The sequence below is a fragment of the Amaranthus tricolor genome, chromosome 2 (assembly GCF_026212465.1).
Source record: "Amaranthus tricolor cultivar Red isolate AtriRed21 chromosome 2, ASM2621246v1, whole genome shotgun sequence".
NCBI lineage: Eukaryota > Viridiplantae > Streptophyta > Magnoliopsida > Caryophyllales > Amaranthaceae > Amaranthus > Amaranthus tricolor.
In genome coordinates, this window is record NC_080048.1 from 11,359,023 (window position 1) to 11,381,770 (window position 22,748).

The following is a 22,748-nucleotide window of genomic DNA, read 5'->3' on the forward strand; positions in this document are numbered from 1 at the left end:
ATTCTGATCTGCAAATCAGCCAAACAGCCCTCCTTCAGCTCAACTTCTAGGACTCCACGTGGATCTTTAGAATGGTTTTAGGACTTTGATAGCAAGTTCCTAGTGTAGATATTCCATTTCAACCCTTGGTGGCACAAGATACCATGAAACACGATCTACACAACGCATGCTAGGTCAGCTGGTCAGCACAAGCATCTGTACTTCTTGTTGAGTGGCTGACCTTCATGGCTCATTTCAGTAGGTTGTCCATGATGCATAGTGATGTTCTTGGGCCAAGGCATGAAGTTCCAAGTACCAAGATTCCATTTCCACTTTAGTCCAAGTCCTAGACGTACTGGTTTGGCCTCCACGTGTCGTGCAATGTGCCCTGGTTGCTAGTTCGCTGCTGTGTTGTTCTGGAACCATGAGCTGTTCCCTGAGGTCCGTATGCAGCCTTGTGTACCATGAGCTGTTCGCATTTGCTATCTTGTTCATTCTTCATCGTTCATTCGTCATTTGATGCGTAACCGGGGCTGATTAGGGCCTTGGTTATGCAAGGATGAATGTTGCGCGGAAGCTTTAATGATTACTACAAACAATACTACGAAATGATCATGAAAAGAACACGAAACAACCACAAACAGCACCAAGAACTCCGTTCTTGATTTTCTGATGTTGATCACCTGTGACCCTCCTCTATGATCGACTCTAAACTGATATGTACAAAGCCTTCCAGACCTTGCACTCGAGGTTTCCTTAAAGTATCAAGGCTGCTCCGCAACTCTTAACACTCGAAGGATCAAAGGTTACTCCGTAGCCTTTGATGAAGTTGCCTCCAACTTCGAAGAAGAAAACAGAAAACTCTTTTCTGAATACCTCTCTATTACTTTGATTAATCTCAAATACAAGTTGTTGAACGTCTTATTACATGGGTGAGGCCCTCCTTATATAGAGTCCTCAACTACCTTAACGGCTATATTATGACACGAGCTTTATTTAAAATACACGTGCTATTTACAAAGTGTTTAAAACAGAAACAGAAAGCAAAAACACTTAGAAAATATTCTGATCTGCAAATCAGCCAAACAGCCCTCCTTCAGCTCAACTTCTAGGACTCCACGTGGATCTTTAGAATGGTTTTAGGACTTTGATAGCAAGTTCCTAGTGTAGATATTCCATTTCAACCCTTGGTGGCACAAGATACCATGAAACACGATCTACACAACGCATGCTAGGTCAGCTGGTCAGCACAAGCATCTGTACTTCTTGTTGAGTGGCTGACCTTCATGGCTCATTTCAGTAGGTTGTCCATGATGCATAGTGATGTTCTTGGGCCAAGGCATGAAGTTCCAAGTACCAAGATTCCATTTCCACTTTAGTCCAAGTCCTAGACGTACTGGTTTGGCCTCCACGTGTCGTGCAATGTGCCCTGGTTGCTAGTTCGCTGCTGTGTTGTTCTGGAACCATGAGCTGTTCCCTGAGGTCCGTATGCAGCCTTGTGTACCATGAGCTGTTCGCATTTGCTATCTTGTTCATTCTTCATCGTTCATTCGTCATTTGATGCGTAACCGGGGCTGATTAGGGCCTTGGTTATGCAAGGATGAATGTTGCGCGGAAGCTTTAATGATTACTACAAACAATACTACGAAATGATCATGAAAAGAACACGAAACAACCACAAACAGCACCAAGAACTCCGTTCTTGATTTTCTGATGTTGATCACCTGTGACCCTCCTCTATGATCGACTCTAAACTGATATGTACAAAGCCTTCCAGACCTTGCACTCGAGGTTTCCTTAAAGTATCAAGGCTGCTCCGCAACTCTTAACACTCGAAGGATCAAAGGTTACTCCGTAGCCTTTGATGAAGTTGCCTCCAACTTCGAAGAAGAAAACAGAAAACTCTTTTCTGAATACCTCTCTATTACTTTGATTAATCTCAAATACAAGTTGTTGAACGTCTTATTACATGGGTGAGGCCCTCCTTATATAGAGTCCTCAACTACCTTAACGGCTATATTATGACACGAGCTTTATTTAAAATACACGTGCTATTTACAAAGTGTTTAAAACAGAAACAGAAAGCAAAAACACTTAGAAAATATTCTGATCTGCAAATCAGCCAAACAGCCCTCCTTCAGCTCAACTTCTAGGACTCCACGTGGATCTTTAGAATGGTTTTAGGACTTTGATAGCAAGTTCCTAGTGTAGATATTCCATTTCAACCCTTGGTGGCACAAGATACCATGAAACACGATCTACACAACGCATGCTAGGTCAGCTGGTCAGCACAAGCATCTGTACTTCTTGTTGAGTGGCTGACCTTCATGGCTCATTTCAGTAGGTTGTCCATGATGCATAGTGATGTTCTTGGGCCAAGGCATGAAGTTCCAAGTACCAAGATTCCATTTCCACTTTAGTCCAAGTCCTAGACGTACTGGTTTGGCCTCCACGTGTCGTGCAATGTGCCCTGGTTGCTAGTTCGCTGCTGTGTTGTTCTGGAACCATGAGCTGTTCCCTGAGGTCCGTATGCAGCCTTGTGTACCATGAGCTGTTCGCATTTGCTATCTTGTTCATTCTTCATCGTTCATTCGTCATTTGATGCGTAACCGGGGCTGATTAGGGCCTTGGTTATGCAAGGATGAATGTTGCGCGGAAGCTTTAATGATTACTACAAACAATACTACGAAATGATCATGAAAAGAACACGAAACAACCACAAACAGCACCAAGAACTCCGTTCTTGATTTTCTGATGTTGATCACCTGTGACCCTCCTCTATGATCGACTCTAAACTGATATGTACAAAGCCTTCCAGACCTTGCACTCGAGGTTTCCTTAAAGTATCAAGGCTGCTCCGCAACTCTTAACACTCGAAGGATCAAAGGTTACTCCGTAGCCTTTGATGAAGTTGCCTCCAACTTCGAAGAAGAAAACAGAAAACTCTTTTCTGAATACCTCTCTATTACTTTGATTAATCTCAAATACAAGTTGTTGAACGTCTTATTACATGGGTGAGGCCCTCCTTATATAGAGTCCTCAACTACCTTAACGGCTATATTATGACACGAGCTTTATTTAAAATACACGTGCTATTTACAAAGTGTTTAAAACAGAAACAGAAAGCAAAAACACTTAGAAAATATTCTGATCTGCAAATCAGGCAAACAGCCCTCCTTCAGCTCAACTTCTAGGACTCCACGTGGATCTTTAGAATGGTTTTAGGACTTTGATAGCAAGTTCCTAGTGTAGATATTCCATTTCAACCCTTGGTGGCACAAGATACCATGAAACACGATCTACACAACGCATGCTAGGTCAGCTGGTCAGCACAAGCATCTGTACTTCTTGTTGAGTGGCTGACCTTCATGGCTCATTTCAGTAGGTTGTCCATGATGCATAGTGATGTTCTTGGGCCAAGGCATGAAGTTCCAAGTACCAAGATTCCATTTCCACTTTAGTCCAAGTCCTAGACGTACTGGTTTGGCCTCCACGTGTCGTGCAATGTGCCCTGGTTGCTAGTTCGCTGCTGTGTTGTTCTGGAACCATGAGCTGTTCCCTGAGGTCCGTATGCAGCCTTGTGTACCATGAGCTGTTCGCATTTGCTATCTTGTTCATTCTTCATCGTTCATTCGTCATTTGATGCGTAACCGGGGCTGATTAGGGCCTTGGTTATGCAAGGATGAATGTTGCGCGGAAGCTTTAATGATTACTACAAACAATACTACGAAATGATCATGAAAAGAACACGAAACAACCACAAACAGCACCAAGAACTCCGTTCTTGATTTTCTGATGTTGATCACCTGTGACCCTCCTCTATGATCGACTCTAAACTGATATGTACAAAGCCTTCCAGACCTTGCACTCGAGGTTTCCTTAAAGTATCAAGGCTGCTCCGCAACTCTTAACACTCGAAGGATCAAAGGTTACTCCGTAGCCTTTGATGAAGTTGCCTCCAACTTCGAAGAAGAAAACAGAAAACTCTTTTCTGAATACCTCTCTATTACTTTGATTAATCTCAAATACAAGTTGTTGAACGTCTTATTACATGGGTGAGGCCCTCCTTATATAGAGTCCTCAACTACCTTAACGGCTATATTATGACACGAGCTTTATTTAAAATACACGTGCTATTTACAAAGTGTTTAAAACAGAAACAGAAAGCAAAAACACTTAGAAAATATTCTGATCTGCAAATCAGCCAAACAGCCCTCCTTCAGCTCAACTTCTAGGACTCCACGTGGATCTTTAGAATGGTTTTAGGACTTTGATAGCAAGTTCCTAGTGTAGATATTCCATTTCAACCCTTGGTGGCACAAGATACCATGAAACACGATCTACACAACGCATGCTAGGTCAGCTGGTCAGCACAAGCATCTGTACTTCTTGTTGAGTGGCTGACCTTCATGGCTCATTTCAGTAGGTTGTCCATGATGCATAGTGATGTTCTTGGGCCAAGGCATGAAGTTCCAAGTACCAAGATTCCATTTCCACTTTAGTCCAAGTCCTAGACGTACTGGTTTGGCCTCCACGTGTCGTGCAATGTGCCCTGGTTGCTAGTTCGCTGCTGTGTTGTTCTGGAACCATGAGCTGTTCCCTGAGGTCCGTATGCAGCCTTGTGTACCATGAGCTGTTCGCATTTGCTATCTTGTTCATTCTTCATCGTTCATTCGTCATTTGATGCGTAACCGGGGCTGATTAGGGCCTTGGTTATGCAAGGATGAATGTTGCGCGGAAGCTTTAATGATTACTACAAACAATACTACGAAATGATCATGAAAAGAACACGAAACAACCACAAACAGCACCAAGAACTCCGTTCTTGATTTTCTGATGTTGATCACCTGTGACCCTCCTCTATGATCGACTCTAAACTGATATGTACAAAGCCTTCCAGACCTTGCACTCGAGGTTTCCTTAAAGTATCAAGGCTGCTCCGCAACTCTTAACACTCGAAGGATCAAAGGTTACTCCGTAGCCTTTGATGAAGTTGCCTCCAACTTCGAAGAAGAAAACAGAAAACTCTTTTCTGAATACCTCTCTATTACTTTGATTAATCTCAAATACAAGTTGTTGAACGTCTTATTACATGGGTGAGGCCCTCCTTATATAGAGTCCTCAACTACCTTAACGGCTATATTATGACACGAGCTTTATTTAAAATACACGTGCTATTTACAAAGTGTTTAAAACAGAAACAGAAAGCAAAAACACTTAGAAAATATTCTGATCTGCAAATCAGCCAAACAGCCCTCCTTCAGCTCAACTTCTAGGACTCCACGTGGATCTTTAGAATGGTTTTAGGACTTTGATAGCAAGTTCCTAGTGTAGATATTCCATTTCAACCCTTGGTGGCACAAGATACCATGAAACACGATCTACACAACGCATGCTAGGTCAGCTGGTCAGCACAAGCATCTGTACTTCTTGTTGAGTGGCTGACCTTCATGGCTCATTTCAGTAGGTTGTCCATGATGCATAGTGATGTTCTTGGGCCAAGGCATGAAGTTCCAAGTACCAAGATTCCATTTCCACTTTAGTCCAAGTCCTAGACGTACTGGTTTGGCCTCCACGTGTCGTGCAATGTGCCCTGGTTGCTAGTTCGCTGCTGTGTTGTTCTGGAACCATGAGCTGTTCCCTGAGGTCCGTATGCAGCCTTGTGTACCATGAGCTGTTCGCATTTGCTATCTTGTTCATTCTTCATCGTTCATTCGTCATTTGATGCGTAACCGGGGCTGATTAGGGCCTTGGTTATGCAAGGATGAATGTTGCGCGGAAGCTTTAATGATTACTACAAACAATACTACGAAATGATCATGAAAAGAACACGAAACAACCACAAACAGCACCAAGAACTCCGTTCTTGATTTTCTGATGTTGATCACCTGTGACCCTCCTCTATGATCGACTCTAAACTGATATGTACAAAGCCTTCCAGACCTTGCACTCGAGGTTTCCTTAAAGTATCAAGGCTGCTCCGCAACTCTTAACACTCGAAGGATCAAAGGTTACTCCGTAGCCTTTGATGAAGTTGCCTCCAACTTCGAAGAAGAAAACAGAAAACTCTTTTCTGAATACCTCTCTATTACTTTGATTAATCTCAAATACAAGTTGTTGAACGTCTTATTACATGGGTGAGGCCCTCCTTATATAGAGTCCTCAACTACCTTAACGGCTATATTATGACACGAGCTTTATTTAAAATACACGTGCTATTTACAAAGTGTTTAAAACAGAAACAGAAAGCAAAAACACTTAGAAAATATTCTGATCTGCAAATCAGCCAAACAGCCCTCCTTCAGCTCAACTTCTAGGACTCCACGTGGATCTTTAGAATGGTTTTAGGACTTTGATAGCAAGTTCCTAGTGTAGATATTCCATTTCAACCCTTGGTGGCACAAGATACCATGAAACACGATCTACACAACGCATGCTAGGTCAGCTGGTCAGCACAAGCATCTGTACTTCTTGTTGAGTGGCTGACCTTCATGGCTCATTTCAGTAGGTTGTCCATGATGCATAGTGATGTTCTTGGGCCAAGGCATGAAGTTCCAAGTACCAAGATTCCATTTCCACTTTAGTCCAAGTCCTAGACGTACTGGTTTGGCCTCCACGTGTCGTGCAATGTGCCCTGGTTGCTAGTTCGCTGCTGTGTTGTTCTGGAACCATGAGCTGTTCCCTGAGGTCCGTATGCAGCCTTGTGTACCATGAGCTGTTCGCATTTGCTATCTTGTTCATTCTTCATCGTTCATTCGTCATTTGATGCGTAACCGGGGCTGATTAGGGCCTTGGTTATGCAAGGATGAATGTTGCGCGGAAGCTTTAATGATTACTACAAACAATACTACGAAATGATCATGAAAAGAACACGAAACAACCACAAACAGCACCAAGAACTCCGTTCTTGATTTTCTGATGTTGATCACCTGTGACCCTCCTCTATGATCGACTCTAAACTGATATGTACAAAGCCTTCCAGACCTTGCACTCGAGGTTTCCTTAAAGTATCAAGGCTGCTCCGCAACTCTTAACACTCGAAGGATCAAAGGTTACTCCGTAGCCTTTGATGAAGTTGCCTCCAACTTCGAAGAAGAAAACAGAAAACTCTTTTCTGAATACCTCTCTATTACTTTGATTAATCTCAAATACAAGTTGTTGAACGTCTTATTACATGGGTGAGGCCCTCCTTATATAGAGTCCTCAACTACCTTAACGGCTATATTATGACACGAGCTTTATTTAAAATACACGTGCTATTTACAAAGTGTTTAAAACAGAAACAGAAAGCAAAAACACTTAGAAAATATTCTGATCTGCAAATCAGCCAAACAGCCCTCCTTCAGCTCAACTTCTAGGACTCCACGTGGATCTTTAGAATGGTTTTAGGACTTTGATAGCAAGTTCCTAGTGTAGATATTCCATTTCAACCCTTGGTGGCACAAGATACCATGAAACACGATCTACACAACGCATGCTAGGTCAGCTGGTCAGCACAAGCATCTGTACTTCTTGTTGAGTGGCTGACCTTCATGGCTCATTTCAGTAGGTTGTCCATGATGCATAGTGATGTTCTTGGGCCAAGGCATGAAGTTCCAAGTACCAAGATTCCATTTCCACTTTAGTCCAAGTCCTAGACGTACTGGTTTGGCCTCCACGTGTCGTGCAATGTGCCCTGGTTGCTAGTTCGCTGCTGTGTTGTTCTGGAACCATGAGCTGTTCCCTGAGGTCCGTATGCAGCCTTGTGTACCATGAGCTGTTCGCATTTGCTATCTTGTTCATTCTTCATCGTTCATTCGTCATTTGATGCGTAACCGGGGCTGATTAGGGCCTTGGTTATGCAAGGATGAATGTTGCGCGGAAGCTTTAATGATTACTACAAACAATACTACGAAATGATCATGAAAAGAACACGAAACAACCACAAACAGCACCAAGAACTCCGTTCTTGATTTTCTGATGTTGATCACCTGTGACCCTCCTCTATGATCGACTCTAAACTGATATGTACAAAGCCTTCCAGACCTTGCACTCGAGGTTTCCTTAAAGTATCAAGGCTGCTCCGCAACTCTTAACACTCGAAGGATCAAAGGTTACTCCGTAGCCTTTGATGAAGTTGCCTCCAACTTCGAAGAAGAAAACAGAAAACTCTTTTCTGAATACCTCTCTATTACTTTGATTAATCTCAAATACAAGTTGTTGAACGTCTTATTACATGGGTGAGGCCCTCCTTATATAGAGTCCTCAACTACCTTAACGGCTATATTATGACACGAGCTTTATTTAAAATACACGTGCTATTTACAAAGTGTTTAAAACAGAAACAGAAAGCAAAAACACTTAGAAAATATTCTGATCTGCAAATCAGCCAAACAGCCCTCCTTCAGCTCAACTTCTAGGACTCCACGTGGATCTTTAGAATGGTTTTAGGACTTTGATAGCAATTTCCTAGTGTCGATATTCCATTTCAACCCTTGGTGGCACAAGATACCATGAAACACGATCTACACAACGCATGCTAGGTCAGCTGGTCAGCACAAGCATCTGTACTTCTTGTTGAGTGGCTGACCTTCATGGCTCATTTCAGTAGGTTGTCCATGATGCATAGTGATGTTCTTGGGCCAAGGCATGAAGTTCCAAGTACCAAGATTCCATTTCCACTTTAGTCCAAGTCCTAGACGTACTGGTTTGGCCTCCACGTGTCGTGCAATGTGCCCTGGTTGCTAGTTCGCTGCTGTGTTGTTCTGGAACCATGAGCTGTTCCCTGAGGTCCGTATGCAGCCTTGTGTACCATGAGCTGTTCGCATTTGCTATCTTGTTCATTCTTCATCGTTCATTCGTCATTTGATGCGTAACCGGGGCTGATTAGGGCCTTGGTTATGCAAGGATGAATGTTGCGCGGAAGCTTTAATGATTACTACAAACAATACTACGAAATGATCATGAAAAGAACACGAAACAACCACAAACAGCACCAAGAACTCCGTTCTTGATTTTCTGATGTTGATCACCTGTGACCCTCCTCTATGATCGACTCTAAACTGATATGTACAAAGCCTTCCAGACCTTGCACTCGAGGTTTCCTTAAAGTATCAAGGCTGCTCCGCAACTCTTAACACTCGAAGGATCAAAGGTTACTCCGTAGCCTTTGATGAAGTTGCCTCCAACTTCGAAGAAGAAAACAGAAAACTCTTTTCTGAATACCTCTCTATTACTTTGATTAATCTCAAATACAAGTTGTTGAACGTCTTATTACATGGGTGAGGCCCTCCTTATATAGAGTCCTCAACTACCTTAACGGCTATATTATGACACGAGCTTTATTTAAAATACACGTGCTATTTACAAAGTGTTTAAAACAGAAACAGAAAGCAAAAACACTTAGAAAATATTCTGATCTGCAAATCAGCCAAACAGCCCTCCTTCAGCTCAACTTCTAGGACTCCACGTGGATCTTTAGAATGGTTTTAGGACTTTGATAGCAAGTTCCTAGTGTAGATATTCCATTTCAACCCTTGGTGGCACAAGATACCATGAAACACGATCTACACAACGCATGCTAGGTCAGCTGGTCAGCACAAGCATCTGTACTTCTTGTTGAGTGGCTGACCTTCATGGCTCATTTCAGTAGGTTGTCCATGATGCATAGTGATGTTCTTGGGCCAAGGCATGAAGTTCCAAGTACCAAGATTCCATTTCCACTTTAGTCCAAGTCCTAGACGTACTGGTTTGGCCTCCACGTGTCGTGCAATGTGCCCTGGTTGCTAGTTCGCTGCTGTGTTGTTCTGGAACCATGAGCTGTTCCCTGAGGTCCGTATGCAGCCTTGTGTACCATGAGCTGTTCGCATTTGCTATCTTGTTCATTCTTCATCGTTCATTCGTCATTTGATGCGTAACCGGGGCTGATTAGGGCCTTGGTTATGCAAGGATGAATGTTGCGCGGAAGCTTTAATGATTACTACAAACAATACTACGAAATGATCATGAAAAGAACACGAAACAACCACAAACAGCACCAAGAACTCCGTTCTTGATTTTCTGATGTTGATCACCTGTGACCCTCCTCTATGATCGACTCTAAACTGATATGTACAAAGCCTTCCAGACCTTGCACTCGAGGTTTCCTTAAAGTATCAAGGCTGCTCCGCAACTCTTAACACTCGAAGGATCAAAGGTTACTCCGTAGCCTTTGATGAAGTTGCCTCCAACTTCGAAGAAGAAAACAGAAAACTCTTTTCTGAATACCTCTCTATTACTTTGATTAATCTCAAATACAAGTTGTTGAACGTCTTATTACATGGGTGAGGCCCTCCTTATATAGAGTCCTCAACTACCTTAACGGCTATATTATGACACGAGCTTTATTTAAAATACACGTGCTATTTACAAAGTGTTTAAAACAGAAACAGAAAGCAAAAACACTTAGAAAATATTCTGATCTGCAAATCAGCCAAACAGCCCTCCTTCAGCTCAACTTCTAGGACTCCACGTGGATCTTTAGAATGGTTTTAGGACTTTGATAGCAAGTTCCTAGTGTAGATATTCCATTTCAACCCTTGGTGGCACAAGATACCATGAAACACGATCTACACAACGCATGCTAGGTCAGCTGGTCAGCACAAGCATCTGTACTTCTTGTTGAGTGGCTGACCTTCATGGCTCATTTCAGTAGGTTGTCCATGATGCATAGTGATGTTCTTGGGCCAAGGCATGAAGTTCCAAGTACCAAGATTCCATTTCCACTTTAGTCCAAGTCCTAGACGTACTGGTTTGGCCTCCACGTGTCGTGCAATGTGCCCTGGTTGCTAGTTCGCTGCTGTGTTGTTCTGGAACCATGAGCTGTTCCCTGAGGTCCGTATGCAGCCTTGTGTACCATGAGCTGTTCGCATTTGCTATCTTGTTCATTCTTCATCGTTCATTCGTCATTTGATGCGTAACCGGGGCTGATTAGGGCCTTGGTTATGCAAGGATGAATGTTGCGCGGAAGCTTTAATGATTACTACAAACAATACTACGAAATGATCATGAAAAGAACACGAAACAACCACAAACAGCACCAAGAACTCCGTTCTTGATTTTCTGATGTTGATCACCTGTGACCCTCCTCTATGATCGACTCTAAACTGATATGTACAAAGCCTTCCAGACCTTGCACTCGAGGTTTCCTTAAAGTATCAAGGCTGCTCCGCAACTCTTAACACTCGAAGGATCAAAGGTTACTCCGTAGCCTTTGATGAAGTTGCCTCCAACTTCGAAGAAGAAAACAGAAAACTCTTTTCTGAATACCTCTCTATTACTTTGATTAATCTCAAATACAAGTTGTTGAACGTCTTATTACATGGGTGAGGCCCTCCTTATATAGAGTCCTCAACTACCTTAACGGCTATATTATGACACGAGCTTTATTTATAATACACGTGCTATTTACAAAGTGTTTAAAACAGAAACAGAAAGCAAAAACACTTAGAAAATATTCTGATCTGCAAATCAGCCAAACAGCCCTCCTTCAGCTCAACTTCTAGGACTCCACGTGGATCTTTAGAATGGTTTTAGGACTTTGATAGCAAGTTCCTAGTGTAGATATTCCATTTCAACCCTTGGTGGCACAAGATACCATGAAACACGATCTACACAACGCATGCTAGGTCAGCTGGTCAGCACAAGCATCTGTACTTCTTGTTGAGTGGCTGACCTTCATGGCTCATTTCAGTAGGTTGTCCATGATGCATAGTGATGTTCTTGGGCCAAGGCATGAAGTTCCAAGTACCAAGATTCCATTTCCACTTTAGTCCAAGTCCTAGACGTACTGGTTTGGCCTCCACGTGTCGTGCAATGTGCCCTGGTTGCTAGTTCGCTGCTGTGTTGTTCTGGAACCATGAGCTGTTCCCTGAGGTCCGTATGCAGCCTTGTGTACCATGAGCTGTTCGCATTTGCTATCTTGTTCATTCTTCATCGTTCATTCGTCATTTGATGCGTAACCGGGGCTGATTAGGGCCTTGGTTATGCAAGGATGAATGTTGCGCGGAAGCTTTAATGATTACTACAAACAATACTACGAAATGATCATGAAAAGAACACGAAACAACCACAAACAGCACCAAGAACTCCGTTCTTGATTTTCTGATGTTGATCACCTGTGACCCTCCTCTATGATCGACTCTAAACTGATATGTACAAAGCCTTCCAGACCTTGCACTCGAGGTTTCCTTAAAGTATCAAGGCTGCTCCGCAACTCTTAACACTCGAAGGATCAAAGGTTACTCCGTAGCCTTTGATGAAGTTGCCTCCAACTTCGAAGAAGAAAACAGAAAACTCTTTTCTGAATACCTCTCTATTACTTTGATTAATCTCAAATACAAGTTGTTGAACGTCTTATTACATGGGTGAGGCCCTCCTTATATAGAGTCCTCAACTACCTTAACGGCTATATTATGACACGAGCTTTATTTAAAATACACGTGCTATTTACAAAGTGTTTAAAACAGAAACAGAAAGCAAAAACACTTAGAAAATATTCTGATCTGCAAATCAGCCAAACAGCCCTCCTTCAGCTCAACTTCTAGGACTCCACGTGGATCTTTAGAATGGTTTTAGGACTTTGATAGCAAGTTCCTAGTGTAGATATTCCATTTCAACCCTTGGTGGCACAAGATACCATGAAACACGATCTACACAACGCATGCTAGGTCAGCTGGTCAGCACAAGCATCTGTACTTCTTGTTGAGTGGCTGACCTTCATGGCTCATTTCAGTAGGTTGTCCATGATGCATAGTGATGTTCTTGGGCCAAGGCATGAAGTTCCAAGTACCAAGATTCCATTTCCACTTTAGTCCAAGTCCTAGACGTACTGGTTTGGCCTCCACGTGTCGTGCAATGTGCCCTGGTTGCTAGTTCGCTGCTGTGTTGTTCTGGAACCATGAGCTGTTCCCTGAGGTCCGTATGCAGCCTTGTGTACCATGAGCTGTTCGCATTTGCTATCTTGTTCATTCTTCATCGTTCATTCGTCATTTGATGCGTAACCGGGGCTGATTAGGGCCTTGGTTATGCAAGGATGAATGTTGCGCGGAAGCTTTAATGATTACTACAAACAATACTACGAAATGATCATGAAAAGAACACGAAACAACCACAAACAGCACCAAGAACTCCGTTCTTGATTTTCTGATGTTGATCACCTGTGACCCTCCTCTATGATCGACTCTAAACTGATATGTACAAAGCCTTCCAGACCTTGCACTCGAGGTTTCCTTAAAGTATCAAGGCTGCTCCGCAACTCTTAACACTCGAAGGATCAAAGGTTACTCCGTAGCCTTTGATGAAGTTGCCTCCAACTTCGAAGAAGAAAACAGAAAACTCTTTTCTGAATACCTCTCTATTACTTTGATTAATCTCAAATACAAGTTGTTGAACGTCTTATTACATGGGTGAGGCCCTCCTTATATAGAGTCCTCAACTACCTTAACGGCTATATTATGACACGAGCTTTATTTAAAATACACGTGCTATTTACAAAGTGTTTAAAACAGAAACAGAAAGCAAAAACACTTAGAAAATATTCTGATCTGCAAATCAGCCAAACAGCCCTCCTTCAGCTCAACTTCTAGGACTCCACGTGGATCTTTAGAATGGTTTTAGGACTTTGATAGCAAGTTCCTAGTGTAGATATTCCATTTTAACCCTTGGTGGCACAAGATACCATGAAACACGATCTACACAACGCATGCTAGGTCAGCTGGTCAGCACAAGCATCTGTACTTCTTGTTGAGTGGCTGACCTTCATGGCTCATTTCAGTAGGTTGTCCATGATGCATAGTGATGTTCTTGGGCCAAGGCATGAAGTTCCAAGTACCAAGATTCCATTTCCACTTTAGTCCAAGTCCTAGACGTACTGGTTTGGCCTCCACGTGTCGTGCAATGTGCCCTGGTTGCTAGTTCGCTGCTGTGTTGTTCTGGAACCATGAGCTGTTCCCTGAGGTCCGTATGCAGCCTTGTGTACCATGAGCTGTTCGCATTTGCTATCTTGTTCATTCTTCATCGTTCATTCGTCATTTGATGCGTAACCGGGGCTGATTAGGGCCTTGGTTATGCAAGGATGAATGTTGCGCGGAAGCTTTAATGATTACTACAAACAATACTACGAAATGATCATGAAAAGAACACGAAACAACCACAAACAGCACCAAGAACTCCGTTCTTGATTTTCTGATGTTGATCACCTGTGACCCTCCTCTATGATCGACTCTAAACTGATATGTACAAAGCCTTCCAGACCTTGCACTCGAGGTTTCCTTAAAGTATCAAGGCTGCTCCGCAACTCTTAACACTCGAAGGATCAAAGGTTACTCCGTAGCCTTTGATGAAGTTGCCTCCAACTTCGAAGAAGAAAACAGAAAACTCTTTTCTGAATACCTCTCTATTACTTTGATTAATCTCAAATACAAGTTGTTGAACGTCTTATTACATGGGTGAGGCCCTCCTTATATAGAGTCCTCAACTACCTTAACGGCTATATTATGACACGAGCTTTATTTAAAATACACGTGCTATTTACAAAGTGTTTAAAACAGAAACAGAAAGCAAAAACACTTAGAAAATATTCTGATCTGCAAATCAGCCAAACAGCCCTCCTTCAGCTCAACTTCTAGGACTCCACGTGGATCTTTAGAATGGTTTTAGGACTTTGATAGCAAGTTCCTAGTGTAGATATTCCATTTCAACCCTTGGTGGCACAAGATACCATGAAACACGATCTACACAACGCATGCTAGGTCAGCTGGTCAGCACAAGCATCTGTACTTCTTGTTGAGTGGCTGACCTTCATGGCTCATTTCAGTAGGTTGTCCATGATGCATAGTGATGTTCTTGGGCCAAGGCATGAAGTTCCAAGTACCAAGATTCCATTTCCACTTTAGTCCAAGTCCTAGACGTACTGGTTTGGCCTCCACGTGTCGTGCAATGTGCCCTGGTTGCTAGTTCGCTGCTGTGTTGTTCTGGAACCATGAGCTGTTCCCTGAGGTCCGTATGCAGCCTTGTGTACCATGAGCTGTTCGCATTTGCTATCTTGTTCATTCTTCATCGTTCATTCGTCATTTGATGCGTAACCGGGGCTGATTAGGGCCTTGGTTATGCAAGGATGAATGTTGCGCGGAAGCTTTAATGATTACTACAAACAATACTACGAAATGATCATGAAAAGAACACGAAACAACCACAAACAGCACCAAGAACTCCGTTCTTGATTTTCTGATGTTGATCACCTGTGACCCTCCTCTATGATCGACTCTAAACTGATATGTACAAAGCCTTCCAGACCTTGCACTCGAGGTTTCCTTAAAGTATCAAGGCTGCTCCGCAACTCTTAACACTCGAAGGATCAAAGGTTACTCCGTAGCCTTTGATGAAGTTGCCTCCAACTTCGAAGAAGAAAACAGAAAACTCTTTTCTGAATACCTCTCTATTACTTTGATTAATCTCAAATACAAGTTGTTGAACGTCTTATTACATGGGTGAGGCCCTCCTTATATAGAGTCCTCAACTACCTTAACGGCTATATTATGACACGAGCTTTATTTAAAATACACGTGCTATTTACAAAGTGTTTAAAACAGAAACCGAAAGCAAAAACACTTAGAAAATATTCTGATCTGCAAATCAGCCAAACAGCCCTCCTTCAGCTCAACTTCTAGGACTCCACGTGGATCTTTAGAATGGTTTTAGGACTTTGATAGCAAGTTCCTAGTGTCGATATTCCATTTCAACCCTTGGTGGCACAAGATACCATGAAACACGATCTACACAACGCATGCTAGGTCAGCTGGTCAGCACAAGCATCTGTACTTCTTGTTGAGTGGCTGACCTTCATGGCTCATTTCAGTAGGTTGTCCATGATGCATAGTGATGTTCTTGGGCCAAGGCATGAAGTTCCAAGTACCAAGATTCCATTTCCACTTTAGTCCAAGTCCTAGACGTACTGGTTTGGCCTCCACGTGTCGTGCAATGTGCCCTGGTTGCTAGTTCGCTGCTGTGTTGTTCTGGAACCATGAGCTGTTCCCTGAGGTCCGTATGCAGCCTTGTGTACCATGAGCTGTTCGCATTTGCTATCTTGTTCATTCTTCATCGTTCATTCGTCATTTGATGCGTAACCGGGGCTGATTAGGGCCTTGGTTATGCAAGGATGAATGTTGCGCGGAAGCTTTAATGATTACTACAAACAATACTACGAAATGATCATGAAAAGAACACGAAACAACCACAAACAGCACCAAGAACTCCGTTCTTGATTTTCTGATGTTGATCACCTGTGACCCTCCTCTATGATCGACTCTAAACTGATATGTACAAAGCCTTCCAGACCTTGCACTCGAGGTTTCCTTAAAGTATCAAGGCTGCTCCGCAACTCTTAACACTCGAAGGATCAAAGGTTACTCCGTAGCCTTTGATGAAGTTGCCTCCAACTTCGAAGAAGAAAACAGAAAACTCTTTTCTGAATACCTCTCTATTACTTTGATTAATCTCAAATACAAGTTGTTGAACGTCTTATTACATGGGTGAGGCCCTCCTTATATAGAGTCCTCAACTACCTTAACGGCTATATTATGACACGAGCTTTATTTAAAATACACGTGCTATTTACAAAGTGTTTAAAACAGAAACAGAAAGCAAAAACACTTAGAAAATATTCTGATCTGCAAATCAGCCAAACAGCCCTCCTTCAGCTCAACTTCTAGGACTCCACGTGGATCTTTAGAATGGTTTTAGGACTTTGATAGCAAGTTCCTAGTGTAGATATTCCATTTCAACCCTTGGTGGCACAAGATACCATGAAACACGATCTACACAACGCATGCTAGGTCAGCTGGTCAGCACAAGCATCTGTACTTCTTGTTGAGTGGCTGACCTTCATGGCTCATTTCAGTAGGTTGTCCATGATGCATAGTGATGTTCTTGGGCCAAGGCATGAAGTTCCAAGTACCAAGATTCCATTTCCACTTTAGTCCAAGTCCTAGACGTACTGGTTTGGCCTCCACGTGTCGTGCAATGTGCCCTGGTTGCTAGTTCGCTGCTGTGTTGTTCTGGAACCATGAGCTGTTCCCTGAGGTCCGTATGCAGCCTTGTGTACCATGAGCTGTTCGCATTTGCTATCTTGTTCATTCTTCATCGTTCATTCGTCATTTGATGCGTAACCGGGGCTGATTAGGGCCTTGGTTATGCAAGGATGAATGTTGCGCGGAAGCTTTAATGATTACTACAAACAATACTACGAAATGATCATGAAAAGAACACGAAACAACCACAAACAGCACCAAGAACTCCGTTCTTGATTTTCTGATGTTGATCACCTGTGACCCTCCTCTATGATCGACTCTAAACTGATATGTACAAAGCCTTCCAGACCTTGCACTCGAGGTTTCCTTAAAGTATCAAGGCTGCTCCGCAACTCTTAACACTCGAAGGATCAAAGGTTACTCCGTAGCCTTTGATGAAGTTGCCTCCAACTTCGAAGAAGAAAACAGAAAACTCTTTTCTGAATACCTCTCTATTACTTTGATTAATCTCAAATACAAGTTGTTGAACGTCTTATTACATGGGTGAGGCCCTCCTTATATAGAGTCCTCAACTACCTTAACGGCTATATTATGACACGAGCTTTATTTAAAATACACGTGCTATTTACAAAGTGTTTAAAACAGAAACAGAAAGCAAAAACACTTAGAAAATATTCTGATCTGCAAATCAGCCAAACAGCCCTCCTTCAGCTCAACTTCTAGGACTCCACGTGGATCTTTAGAATGGTTTTAGGACTTTGATAGCAATTTCCTAGTGTCGATATTCCATTTCAACCCTTGGTGGCACAAGATACCATGAAACACGATCTACACAACGCATGCTAGGTCAGCTGGTCAGCACAAGCATCTGTACTTCTTGTTGAGTGGCTGACCTTCATGGCTCATTTCAGTAGGTTGTCCATGATGCATAGTGATGTTCTTGGGCCAAGGCATGAAGTTCCAAGTACCAAGATTCCATTTCCACTTTAGTCCAAGTCCTAGACGTACTGGTTTGGCCTCCACGTGTCGTGCAATGTGCCCTGGTTGCTAGTTCGCTGCTGTGTTGTTCTGGAACCATGAGCTGTTCCCTGAGGTCCGTATGCAGCCTTGTGTACCATGAGCTGTTCGCATTTGCTATCTTGTTCATTCTTCATCGTTCATTCGTCATTTGATGCGTAACCGGGGCTGATTAGGGCCTTGGTTATGCAAGGATGAATGTTGCGCGGAAGCTTTAATGATTACTACAAACAATACTACGAAATGATCATGAAAAGAACACGAAACAACCACAAACAGCACCAAGAACTCCGTTCTTGATTTTCTGATGTTGATCACCTGTGACCCTCCTCTATGATCGACTCTAAACTGATATGTACAAAGCCTTCCAGACCTTGCACTCGAGGTTTCCTTAAAGTATCAAGGCTGCTCCGCAACTCTTAACACTCGAAGGATCAAAGGTTACTCCGTAGCCTTTGATGAAGTTGCCTCCAACTTCGAAGAAGAAAACAGAAAACTCTTTTCTGAATACCTCTCTATTACTTTGATTAATCTCAAATACAAGTTGTTGAACGTCTTATTACATGGGTGAGGCCCTCCTTATATAGAGTCCTCAACTACCTTAACGGCTATATTATGACACGAGCTTTATTTAAAATACACGTGCTATTTACAAAGTGTTTAAAACAGAAACAGAAAGCAAAAACACTTAGAAAATATTCTGATCTGCAAATCAGCCAAACAGCCCTCCTTCAGCTCAACTTCTAGGACTCCACGTGGATCTTTAGAATGGTTTTAGGACTTTGATAGCAAGTTCCTAGTGTAGATATTCCATTTCAACCCTTGGTGGCACAAGATACCATGAAACACGATCTACACAACGCATGCTAGGTCAGCTGGTCAGCACAAGCATCTGTACTTCTTGTTGAGTGGCTGACCTTCATGGCTCATTTCAGTAGGTTGTCCATGATGCATAGTGATGTTCTTGGGCCAAGGCATGAAGTTCCAAGTACCAAGATTCCATTTCCACTTTAGTCCAAGTCCTAGACGTACTGGTTTGGCCTCCACGTGTCGTGCAATGTGCCCTGGTTGCTAGTTCGCTGCTGTGTTGTTCTGGAACCATGAGCTGTTCCCTGAGGTCCGTATGCAGCCTTGTGTACCATGAGCTGTTCCCTTTGCTATCTTGACTTGATGCAACCGCATTTGCATCAATTCCTCCCTCTTTAAAAAGAATTGTCCTCAATTCTAAGTCCTCCATGGCTGGGTGTTGTCTAACCAATCAAACATACACAGCTGCACTAATGCACATGTTCTGTTTTCAAATGTTGCTGTACTGTTCCTTGTACATACACATGTAAGCATGAATGCCCTTGTTCTCACTTGCATAATTAACCATACCCATATGTTAAACAAGCTTACCAAGAAGATTAGCTTGCTTGTATTGCCCATAACACCATGAACTTGTATCATTCTCCCCTTCTTAGAAAAAATTCGACCTCGAATTTTTGTAGGGTTAAACTCCACAAACGTACTATCATGAACATAATCCATGAACGGTGATTTTCCAAGTACGAAATCAACCTTGACAAACTCATGCTTCTTAGCTTGCTCTACTTGTAAGGCAACCTCCAATCTCGGATGAGAATCCACTGTTTCAAAGCATTTCATTGTAGAATCAACATTCTTCATGCAAATTGTCTCAACAACTTCTTCAAGATCATTAACATTCTCAACACAAGGTGTTTCAACCTTTTCTTCAAGAGTCTCAACAAACTCTTCACAATCGGACTCCGGATATTCATCATAGATAGGAATCACATTTGCATACAAGTCAAGTTCCTCTTGTTTAGAAGCAATATCATCACCTTTAAGATCATTACTCAAATCTGCAGGAATCTCTTTAATCACCTTGTCAAGTTCATTGATATCCTTAAAACGAGGTGGAGGGTGTGCAACTGTATCAACATACTTTGAAGTGACGTTAAATATAATCCTACGCTTAGCATTAGGGTCATACTTAAGAACAGTTACCACTTTAGAATCCCCATATTCCTCTTGCAATCTCTGTTGGATTCTCAATTTTTCTTGCTGACGATGAAGCTTTCTCTTCAAACTTTGCACTTGCGTCCTAACTAGCACCAATTGTTTCTGAGGAAGATCAACATTCTTCCAATATCCAAGGTTTTCATAAAACTTTATTAACTCTTCAAGATATTCTTCCCTATTCTCCAATGCTTGCAGCTTATCCATCAATGCATGTTCATGTTCTGGTTTATCAAATGCTCCATATTTGTCCATGTTTAACTTTTTTACTGTCATCTTCTAGACTCAAATAGGTTGAAAAAGAAAAAGAAAGAAAAGACACGAAATTTGGAATTTTCTGTGTGCACAAAAAAGAAACAGTAGAAACAAAACAGAATGCAAAGCACAATTTCAGAATCTGTGTGCTCTACTTTTGCTACTGTGAACCCGACCAAATCAACTCCAATACTGATGAAAATTGGTCACAATACAACTCAAGATGTCTACAAACACCCCAAATTGAAATTACTCAAAAATAATGTGTGGTTTGATCACAAGTCCAATTTTACTACACACATACAATCTGAAATGTTTCTGTGACCTTTGGTCAAAAACTCTTGCGCATCTTTTTTTTCCACAACCCCACTGACTACACAAAAAGACTCAACAAAAAATAGACTCAAAGTGAATCAATGTGAAAAAAAGAAAAAATGAAAAAGACTCAAAAATGAAAGAGAAATGAAGAAAATACAGAAGACACAAAAAAAATGAACCCCCCTGTACTTTCTCAAAACAACACTGAAATGGGTCAATCAAGAAGCCTATGAAACGTAAGAAAAAATGCACACACGATGTGGTTTGATGAATATAGGATGTTAATTGATAATGTGATGGAAAATTAAGGCCAAAGGAAAGAATCTTGGTAGGTTTTCGAAGACAACTTACCACAATGCACAGAACTGATCAATTGTGCGCAGTCTGTGAAGAATAATGCATATCTCCTTCGTTACTCCACCAAATCCATTAATTCCAACGCCCAAAGTTCACCAAATCAATGAAGAATATGGTTCAAAAACAGTTTTGAAAAATAACATCAAACGGTCCTCCAAATCAATCACGTTTCAAACCCCAAAAAACTGACAGAACTGAACAACGGTTCCTCTGTGCGTACCTTGTCCCTTTCGCAAAATGGCTCTGATACCAATTTGATGCGTAACCGGGGCTGATTAGGGCCTTGGTTATGCAAGGATGAATGTTGCGCGGAAGCTTTAATGATTACTACAAACAATACTACGAAATGATCATGAAAAGAACACGAAACAACCACAAACAGCACCAAGAACTCCGTTCTTGATTTTCTGATGTTGATCACCTGTGACCCTCCTCTATGATCGACTCTAAACTGATATGTACAAAGCCTTCCAGACCTTGCACTCGAGGTTTCCTTAAAGTATCAAGGCTGCTCCGCAACTCTTAACACTCGAAGGATCAAAGGTTACTCCGTAGCCTTTGATGAAGTTGCCTCCAACTTCGAAGAAGAAAACAGAAAACTCTTTTCTGAATACCTCTCTATTACTTTGATTAATCTCAAATACAAGTTGTTGAACGTCTTATTACATGGGTGAGGCCCTCCTTATATAGAGTCCTCAACTACCTTAACGGCTATATTATGACACGAGCTTTATTTAAAATACACGTGCTATTTACAAAGTGTTTAAAACAGAAACAGAAAGCAAAAACACTTAGAAAATATTCTGATCTGCAAATCAGCCAAACAGCCCTCCTTCAGCTCAACTTCTAGGACTCCACGTGGATCTTTAGAATGGTTTTAGGACTTTGATAGCAAGTTCCTAGTGTAGATATTCCATTTCAACCCTTGGTGGCACAAGATACCATGAAACACGATCTACACAACGCATGCTAGGTCAGCTGGTCAGCACAAGCATCTGTACTTCTTGTTGAGTGGCTGACCTTCATGGCTCATTTCAGTAGGTTGTCCATGATGCATAGTGATGTTCTTGGGCCAAGGCATGAAGTTCCAAGTACCAAGATTCCATTTCCACTTTAGTCCAAGTCCTAGACGTACTGGTTTGGCCTCCACGTGTCGTGCAATGTGCCCTGGTTGCTAGTTCGCTGCTGTGTTGTTCTGGAACCATGAGCTGTTCCCTGAGGTCCGTATGCAGCCTTGTGTACCATGAGCTGTTCCCTTTGCTATCTTGACTTGATGCAACCGCATTTGCATCAGGAAACCAAAAAGTTTTTAACATGTATCTTTTAAATGTCGTCCCTGTTGAAAAAACGACCACCATTAGGGAATTGTTGGTGCATTAAGAGTTGGATATTTATTAGTTTATAGAATGATGAAATTTGAAAATACTTGATCACACACTAGTTCAATCAAACCAAAATTTTATCGTGAACACAAAACAAAGAGGCTTAAAATTATTTTGTCACAAATAATCTCACCAATTGTTCACACACTGCCAAAGTTTTGTATGACTTACAATGTTGTACACATTGATGAGAAGTGGTTTTACATGAGTAAGGAAACAAAAAGGTACTATTTATTTCCTTAGGAAGAATAAAATCCATATAAGTGTATTCAAAACAAAAAATTCATTGGCAAAGTCATGTGTATTTCTGTTGTAGCAAGGCCTCAATTAGTGATGATAGGAAAGTGTATGGGGTGGAAAGATAGGTACTTCT